Genomic DNA, 10,300 nt, shown 5'->3' on the forward strand with positions numbered 1-10,300 from the left:
TTCTGGCTCAGAGTCCCTCCTGGTGGTACATACCTTGTTCAGCCAAGATGGATGCCAGAGAGAAGGATTCTGTTGTATCCCTTTTTTGACATTTCCCCAACTCTTCCAGTTGGTGGAGGCTTATTAGTTCTGTGTTCCTTACCAGGACCTCCTATCCTAAAGCAACTCATGCAAATAGTTACTATGGTGCCTGGCCAGGGTGGGCAGTTTCAATCAGTGTACTTCCCCTAACAACTTCCCCCTAAGAGACTTCATACTCAAGATACTTCTTGGGAATTGGGGTGGAGGTCTCTTTCTTCTGTAACTTCTTCCTGCTGTGCTTAGGTGTAGGCCTGCCTAGCAGAGCAGAAGTCTCTCTCTACTTGATCTAAGTCAAGGTAATTTTTGCCTGAAACCAGCACTCACCCTTGTAATAACAGCAATTTAGCTTGAACCTGTTGGCTCCTCTCAGAGATGAAATAGACAGGGGCCAAACAGGAGACCTAATAGGATGGTCATCTCTGGTCCCTAGAAACAGGAGGCAACATTTGGGTAAGGGTTGTAGGGTTTGTGACTTTTTTTTTTTTTTTTTTTCGGTTGGTGGTGAGGCAACAGAGCTGTGTTCCAGGAATCTTGTGTTCAGTCTGAAGTTACCATCCTCCACCTGGATGGGGGCTCATTCTGTAGAACTCAAAGACATTATTATGCATTTTTTTTTTTTAGTAGGAACCAGGACCCTGTCTCAAGGCTGTACCACCATTTGATTGTTTCTCCTCTGTTTCTGTATACCCTCCCTTCCCTGATTAGCAATTGGTTGAATCCACCCTTTGGAACTTAGGGAAGGTCAAGGAGGCTGAATGAAGCCTATATCCTACAGACAAGAAATGGAGAACACAGAACAGATCTCTACTCCAGACCCCACAGAGTCCTGTTCTGTTTTAATTTAGGGGACTATGTCACTATGACTGTGATAACTCCCTGTCAAAATGGGGCATAGGACTGCCTCAGCTTGGAGAATAGACACTGAGTTGGAAGTATTTCTGAGTTGTAAGTCCTAGATCTGAGTCTTATATGATTAAAATCTCAGTCCCTTGGTCTGCCATTTTGGTGTAACAGACCCAATTAGAAGTAGTTGGAGGAGTGATAACTGGAATTTTAATAGACAAAATAAATCTCATTTCTTTTTAGAAGAATAGGCTTGAAACCCAGTCTGGACCTGGCACTTTGGGGAGACCTGTAGCCAGGTACGGAGAAGGCACCCCACTCCAGTACTCTTGCCTGGAAAATCCCATGGACAGAGGAGCCTGGTGGGCTGCAGTCCATGGGGTCGCTAAGAGTCGGACACGACTGAGCGACTTCACTTTCACTTTTCACTTGCATGCATTGGAGAAGGAAATGGCAACCCACTCCAGTGTTCTTGCCTGAAGAATCCCTAGGACAGGGGAGCCTGGTGGGCTTCTGACTATGGGGTCTCACAGAGTCGGACACGACTGAAGCGACTTAGCAGCAGCAGCAGCAGCAGCCAGGTAGGCAGTTGCCGAGTTTTATAAAAAGTAAGGTTGCAGTTACTAGCTTCCAGCAGACATTGTTTTGAGAATGGTGGCATCCAAGCCTGACATGACTCAGAAAACTCAAGTGTTTAGCAATACAAGGTCTACTCTGAAATTACACCCATAGTATCATCTATTTCCCAGGATGTCTGAACCACAGCTACTCTATTTTGACTTTTAATAGTAAGAGTTTCCTTAATAGCCAAAGCAGAATGTCACCAATAATCACATCATTGTTTCTTCTAGGTATGAGAAGATGCAAGAATTGGGACTCATAAAATCTTCTCCTGAAAAGATCTAACTATCTGCAGGCCTGTTCTGCCAGTTTTTTCCCAGAGCACAGAGTGCCTCATTCTTGATTTTCACCCTGAACTCCTTTCAAGGGAGTTGAAGGTCAGCAGTTGCAGTGGCCATGATTTAATCTTTGTAGATGTAGATGGCAACTGTCAGTTTTTAGTTGGCAGAGCCCCTTTTTGCTCAAAAACTTGACCATGATTTTGAGAGGAGGCATTTCATGACCATTTTATCCCATGGTTGTGAGAATGTCCATTGTCAAGTTTGGCAAAAATTTTGTTGACAGGCCTCTCAATGTGCTGTTACTGGACTAGGCCATGAAACAGTATCCAAAATTCTCTGGACCATCTGTCTTACTAGCCTCTTGGTCCAGGAAAACATTCCCTCTTGTTGCTTCTTCCCATATCTAGAATTACACTGTTACCATCATTGATCTCATATGGAACTATATATTATTTTATCAGAGGCCCCAGTCACACATTTGGCAGTGTAAAAAACAGCAATTTTGTAAAACAGGTGAAATACAAATAACATATCCAGCAGTATTAGTAAAGTCACAGGTAAGACTTAAGAGGTTCCATTAGATGTAGCCCAGTATATCCCAGGTCATCTGACTTAGTCTACTCTGTACAAATCTTTATCTTCCAGAGAAATTATATATTGGCACTGTCTATAAGGCACATACCCAGTTTTCTAGTGTTACTAGACTGATTATTCTTAGTATGATTTAATTGTTTCCAACATAGAGGAGACTTTAAACCTAAATTACCATAGCCTGGTGTTATCTATATAAATCCATCCCATAATTGTGGGAGATTTTTTTCCTCCTTTGTTGAAACGTTGCTTATTGCTCTGATTGAGCTTGAATAATAGAAGAAAGATCAAATTTATGGCCGGAGTCAGAGCACGCATTATTAATTGGCCCAGTGAGGGGACCCCATCTAGTAATATCAATAGTGACCTGAATATGACTATGATTTTTTTTAAAGTAAATTTTCTCAGGGCCAACCAGTTAGAGCCTTGTAGTAGAGAAATTTACCAAGGTAACCCAGAAATAGACACAGGTAATTGGCCACAAAGCTAAAAATTGGATTGATTTCTAAAACTAGCATAGAATCAGGCCTATGATAGAGAAGAATTTGATTTATATGTAAAGGTCTAAGAAGTCAAGAAAACATTATAAATGATCATAAGAATCAGGTCCAGCATCTTGGGCAAACTGTCTACCTGTGATGTCATCGTCTTCTCATCCTGGTGTAGTGTAGTTTCTCCTCTGTTTGAGCATCATTTTAAGGTGAGATCATGTCAGCTCTCTTCTCTATAGACCAGTCCAGTGTAGGGGCCTTTGGAAGTGGGAATTAATCTAACAGTCAATTTCCCTTCTGTTGCATTTTGCATGAGCTAGTTAAGAGTATCTAATTTAAAAAAAAAAGTCCTTCCATCTAGGTTGGAGACAGTCCCTTAAATTATGTCTCTTTCCAGTCCTGGTTACAGGTCATGAGGCATCTGATCTTAATCCAAAGACAGGTTACTGAGATAAGCTTCAGAAATAAACTTAAGGTGTTCTTTAAGAATTCAACTAAATTGTACATTAATATCGCAGAAAAGCAAAGAACTATCCAAGAAATGAGTCTTACTATATTCCGACCTCCATTAGCAAACTGGGATTTAACATTTATTGAAGCATCTTTTTATATCTAAAATTACCCTATTTTTTATCAAATATATCAAAATTAAGGCTAGTTTGTTGGCAGGTCTGCTCTTATAGATTTTGGCCTGACGATTTATATAACCATAGTTGATCACAGACTCTTTATTTTGCTGAAATATTTATAGATACTCAGACTGAAATTTTAAAATAAAACAGGGCTGGAAAGCTCTGAAATGTGAAGTCAAGTGGGCCTTAGGAACCATCACTATGAACAAAGCTAGAGGACATGATGGAATTCCAGTTGAGCTATTTCAAATCCTAAAAGATGATGTTGTGAAAGTGCTGCACTCAGTATGCCAGCAAATTTGGAAAACTCAGCAGTGGCCACAGGACTGGAAAAGGCCAGTTTTCATTCCAATCCCAAAGAAAGGCAATGCCAAAGAATGCTCAAACTACCACACAATTTACTCATCTCACATGCTAGTAAAAGTAATGCTCAAAATTCTCCAAGCCAGGCTTCAACAGTACGTGAACCATGAACTTCCAGATGTTCAACCTGCATTTAGAAAAGGCAGAGGAACCAGAGATCAAATTGCCAACATCTGTTGGATCATTGAAAAAGCAAGAGTTCCAGAAAAACATCTATTTCTGCTTTATTGACTATGCCAAAGCCTTTGACTGTGTGGATCACAATAAACTCTGGAAAATTCTTCAAGACATGAGAATACCAGACCACTTGACCTGCCTCTTGAGAAATCTGTATGCAGGTCAAGAAGCAACAGTTAGAACTGGGCATGAAACAACAGACTAGGTCTAAATAGGGAAAGGAGTACGTCAAGGCTGTATATTGTCACCCTGCTTATTTAACTTACATGTAGAGAACATTATGAGAAACGCTGGGCTGGATGAAGCACAAGGTGGAATCAGGATTGCAGGGAGAAATATCAATAACCTCAGATATGCAGATGACACCACCCTTATGGCAGAAACGAAGAAGAACTAAAGAGCCTCTTGATGAAAGTGAAAGAGGAGAGTGAAAAAGTTGACTTAAAACTCAACATTCAGAAAACTAAGATCATGGCATCTGGTCCCATCACTTCATGGCAAATAATATGGGGAAACAGTGACAGACTTCATTTTCTTGGGCTCCAAAATCACTGCAGATGGTGACTGCATCCATGAAATTAAAAGATGCTTGCTCCTTGGAAGAAAAATTACAACCTAGAAATCATATTAAAAATCAGAGATGTTACTTTGCCAACAAAGGTCCATCTAGTCAAAGCTATGGTTTTTCCAGTAGTCATATATGGATGTGAGAGCTGGACTATAAAGAAAGCTGAGCACCAAAGAATTGATGCTTTTAAACTGTGGTGTTGGAGAAGACTCTTGAGAGTCCCTTGAAATGCAAGGAGATCTAACCAGTTCATCCTAAAGGAAATCAGTACTGAACATTCATTGGAAGGACTGATGCTGAAGCTGAAACTCCAATACTTTGGCCACCTGATGCAGAGAACTGACTCATTTGAAAAGACCCAGATTCTGGGAAAGATTGAAGGTGGGAGGAGAAGGGGATGACAAAGGATGAGATGGTTGGATAGCATCACTGATTCATGGACATGAGTTTGAATAAACTCTGGTAGTTGGTGATGGACAGGGAGGCCTGGCGTGCTGTAGGTGCATGGGGTTGCAAAGAGTCGGACATGACTGAGAGACTGAACTGAACTCAACTGGGAAACTCACACCAAAGGCTTATCACAGATTTCATCTAACAAATCTAGGTGAATTCTTCCCTTTTTAAAGTCTCAAAAATTCCTTGAGATTTTTGTACCTGTTAGTGAGATAACCTTCCTAAGTCATTTGATAAACTCACTGGAAACCTAAGAATTTCCAATTTCTGGAGGAGTCAGATAGAAAATATAGTTGTTTTGTTTATAATGTATAATTTTACCAAATTATTGTCATAATTAGTTTGAGAGGAAGGTTTTCCCTACTCCTGGAAAACATAAGATTCAAATCCATAATTTTTCAGATAGAAACCATAAAAGTTATAAGCATATTCGCTGGTTCATTAAGTCCTTTGTTAACTTGTGTGAAGTCATCAGGCTTTCCATTAGAATATCAGGACATATCAGAATTAAGAATTTCTAGGATATCTATATTAGTAATATTTACCATACATTATAACATGAGAGGGTTTATTACTCATTTGATAATATTTGTCATGTAATTTAACCAACCAAATAAACACAATTAGTTTAATATCTCTCTTTGGGATGTTTCAGGGGCCCACTGAAGCACCCCAAAGTGAGCTAGAGATCAAAGGAACTTCAAAAGAATTCGATTTAGGAAGTTTTGTCAAAAAAAATCAATTAAAAGGGTTTAGAACATTTGATCAGATTTAGTCAATATCAATGGGTGTATCATTTAGCTTTATATGTCACAATGGGCATCTATACTGAGGCTCAAAGTCTAGTGAAAGACTCCACCGTCTTGGACCTAGTTGGCTCTAACCAGTTTTTCTATGCCTGTGTCATTCCTAACAAAATCCATTTATCTAACTAATTGTAATCCAATTTTAGAAAATCCTGATCATGTATAACTCTTTTTAGTATTTTTTCATACTTTTTTTTTTTTTTTACTAAAAACACACTTCCTACTTTCCTTTAGCAACCAAGAACTTTTATATTAGCATTTTATAGATTGGTGAGCATAAATACCAGTGATAATTTCTAAAACCCTTGCTTTCTTAGAACATTTTAGGATGGCACCAAACATTATTCATTTATAGTCCCAAATCTCTTTAGTTTTTCTGTAAAAGGAAATTAGTATTTAGTAGTAAATGTTTCAAAATCTTATTTGGAAATGACCTAACTATTCAATAGACTTCCAACACTTAGTTTAGCACAACACTTAGAAATTCAAGTTAACCCAATCTGGAGAGATTATTTTAGACAGATATTCTTAAAGCATAATTATTCGTAATAGAGTTTATCTAGAAGCTCATATCTCATTTACATTTTTTTTAGAAGTTTCTTCACTCAAGGTAATTTTCCTGTTGACAAACTTGTAACAGATATGATGATATTTAACTTATATTAAACCTAGGTACAATGAAAATATTCTACTTAATGTTAACTACTCTAAGACATGTCTACATTAGGTCTGACCTGTCTAGACAGGTCAACAAACATTAATATCAGGTATTTAACTGAATATTTCTCAGTTCACATGAACCTGGAATTTATTGCTTAATTTAGAATTATTTGATTTGTAACTACTTACTTTTCTTTTTTTCTTTTCTTTTACTTTACAATATTGTATTGGTTTTGCCATACATCAACATGCATCCGCCACAGGTGTACATGTGTTCCCCATCCTGAACCCCCCTCCCTCCTCCCTCCCCATACCATCCCTCTGGGTCATCCCAGTGCACCATCCCCAAGCTTCCTGTATCCTGCATCGAACCTGGACTGGTGATTCATTTCTTATATGATATTATACATGTTTTAATGCCATTCTCCCAAATCGTTCCCCCCCACCACAGAGTCCAAAAGACTGTTCTATAATTCTGTGTCTCTTTTGCTGTCTCGCTTTTCTTTAAGTCAATTAAATAGAGCTTATTTACAAATTAATCTCAAAAATATTACCCAGAGACAAAGACATACAGACACAACGCAAGATCTAGCTTCATTTTCTAAGCTTAGTCATGAGTTAGACATTACAATATAAAGTTTACTAGTTTATAAAAAACAGTTGGAATAAATAAAATATTTAAAGGCTTTTCCCCATTTTTCCTCAGTCTCAGGAGTTAGAGATGGTCTATAGTAAATGTTCCTGAGAGCAGAGCTAGAGTCCTAGTCTCAAGGCACAGGGAAAGAAAATCAAGTTCTAACAAAATGGTGGCAGGTCTAAACCAAATGGTGGCCAAAGCAAAATGGTCATCAAAAATCACAACACAGAACATAGAGTTAAAACACACACATAGACCTGGCAGTCCTTATCAGACACTCCCTTAAATATAATACAGCCTCTCAGAAAACCTCCTATAGAAACACAGAACATCAGATCCAAGTACTAACAGAGTAATTAAAAATATCTCAGGTCTTCAAAGATTTCAAAGGGAGGAAAGGAAGCTAGGTTTAAAGAAGAAGGGGGAGGAGGGGGAGCAGTTTATGGTGATGGAATTAGTTTCCCGGTTGTCTTTAGCCAATCATTCTGACTCAAGAGTCCTTCCTGGTGGTGAGACATGTGGTATCTCCTTTTGACCTTTCCCAAACTCTTCCGGTTGGTAGAGGCTCATTAGTTCCATGTTCCTTACTAGGACCTCTGGTCATAAAACCACTCATGCTATGGTGCCTGGCCAGGGTGGGTGGTTTCAGTAAGTGTGCTTCCCCTAACATATATACTCTGTTCCTTATCCCCAAAGCTCATGAGTAAGATAAGTCACATCACCTTCCTTAAGGAGAAATAAAAGAATAGGTGAGAAGAGGTTCTTTTACCTTCGAGGTCCAATTCATATATTATCTCTGAACAAAATCTTTCATGGCCCTTCTACTCTGAAATAATTTTTACCCTTCTTGAATCTTCTTTGGGTAGTATATGTGTCTCTCTTAAAGCACAGACCATATTATTTAAGAAGTGATCACTATCATTTATACCTATATTATTTTCATTACTGTTCATCCTTTTATTCAACAATTATATCTAGATCACTCTCAATGTTTCAGGCAATATGCCAAGTGCTGATGAACATTACATAGTTTCTATTCTCCTTGAGCTTAAAAGCTGGTTGGGGAGATGATCAATAATTTCCTTGAGAGATAAATCTACATCTATTCTTTTCTTTGTACCTCTAATATTTGCTCAGTAAAAGTTCATATAATGAATTATAAAATATTAATAAATAGAAATATCAATTAAATAGAGCTGGTAGATGGGAAAGGGGAGCTCTCTGATCCTGTGTTGACAGCAGAGCCCAACACAAAGATTCTTCTTTGCAGGCAAGGACTCAGCCAACGAAAAGCCATGGATTCTGTGTTTACTCTATCCCTCCCAACTTCCTCTTCTCCTTTCCTTGTCATGCAGGAACTTGCACATGGCTCACCATGGTTACAGACTTTGAGTTACAATTCTCTGCTGACCTTAAATAAACTTGTTGGATAGAATAGGAAACAGGAGTCCAGAATAGCAGTGGCTAAAAGATAAGAAAGGGAAAAGCCCACAAAAGTAGAACAAAGGAAGGTCCGAGGATCAGAATGAGGACCTCAGGTAGAAAAAACAGCACTCCTGGCTAACCCAATTTACATAGCGCAGGCCCAGGGGGAGGAAAAAATATATACAAAGAGGAGCCAAAGGCCCAGGGTTCTCTCTCTCTCTCCTGCATGCTGGCACATTCCCCCACTCTCTTCTCTTCGTGTCTTTGGGTCAGCCTGCCCTCACGCCTCAAGGATGGATTTTCCTGCTATTTTCTACATAAAATAGAGCTGTAACATGGAGCTGTAACACTGATCTGTCTAAAAGCTATAACAGTCTGTCCAAGACCCGAGAGCTATAACAGGGTCTGTCCAAGAGCTATGACGTGAGGAGGGCTGTAACATCTGTCGCTTCAAATTTTTGTTGGGACAAGACAGAACCTAGGAGAATACACTCGCCTGACAAATCCATCTTTTCTTCAGAAATACCTGGTATACTACGTGCTTCAGGGGAACAGAATGAATAGTTCAATAAAAAAGTCACTATTTGCCTCAATACTAGGAGTCAAAATAAAAGCAAACATATTAACTCAATTAGAAGTGTCAATTTTTAAATTAATAAGTACTCAAATTATACTTGAAGCCTTTGAAATACTAGTAATTCTGCAGAACATGTTCACATATAAAATATGAAGTGCTAATAAACATAACTAAATATCATTAATATAATGACATTCCAACACAAACAAAGCATTTCATGTAATAATTCCTAGTCAGAACCAGCTGGCACAATCTTACAGATAAAAAGACATCAGCATCCAAACAGATGAGCAAATCATTAAATAAATCACCACATTATTAGCTTGCAGACAAGTCCAACAGTTTGAGCAGGCTCACAATTCATAACTTGCTACAAAGCAAATTTATAAGGTAATTGTTAAAGATCTCATCCAGCAGTGTAAAAATGTAGGGTAGATCTCATGGAATATAAAAATACAATCCAAGCTCATTTATTTCCACAGTAAAGCACAACTTTGACCACTCAGATTTTAGTGTATGTATGATTTACCTAGTACAACTTTTAAAAATTTCCTTTTCTGAACTCTACTCCAAAAGATTTTGGTTGCTTTGGTTTGAGATAAGACCCCAGTATTTGGATTTTATAGGCATGGAAAATTCTTATGCAGGTGGTCACTGGACCACACAGTATTTGTGAAATAATGTTCTAGATTGAGAATCATTTTTCAGCAATTGCTTGCTTTGGCAACACATGTACTAAAAACTGGAACAATACAAAGAAAATTAGCATGGCCCCTGCACAAGGATGACAGGCTAATTCATGAAGCATTCTTTATTTTTAGAAACAGATTCATGGACATAGAGAACAGACTCCTGGTTGCCAAGGAGGAGAGCAGGGATAGGGGAGAGATGGATTGGGAGTTTGGGATTAGCAGATGCAAACTATAATATATACAATGGATAAACAATGAGGTCCATGGAACTATATTCAATATTCTGTGATAAAACATAATGGAAAAGTTATGAAAAAGAATATGTGTGTGTGTGTGTGTGTATACACATATGTATAACTGAATCACTTGGCTGTACAGCAGAAATTAACATAAATCTATTAT

General features: G+C 38.3%; 1 non-coding gene across 1 annotated transcript; it reads left to right on the plus strand.

The window, feature by feature from the left end:
• The first annotated feature begins 9,919 nt into the window (after positions 1 to 9,919).
• Positions 9,920 to 10,025, plus strand: LOC112445213 (U6 spliceosomal RNA). The gene has a single exon (XR_003033583.1). It is a non-coding gene; the product is annotated as a U6 spliceosomal RNA (small nuclear RNA).
• The last annotated feature ends 275 nt before the right edge of the window (positions 10,026 to 10,300 follow it).

The sequence above is a fragment of the Bos taurus genome, chromosome X (assembly GCF_002263795.3).
Source record: "Bos taurus isolate L1 Dominette 01449 registration number 42190680 breed Hereford chromosome X, ARS-UCD2.0, whole genome shotgun sequence".
Lineage (NCBI taxonomy): Eukaryota > Metazoa > Chordata > Mammalia > Artiodactyla > Bovidae > Bos > Bos taurus.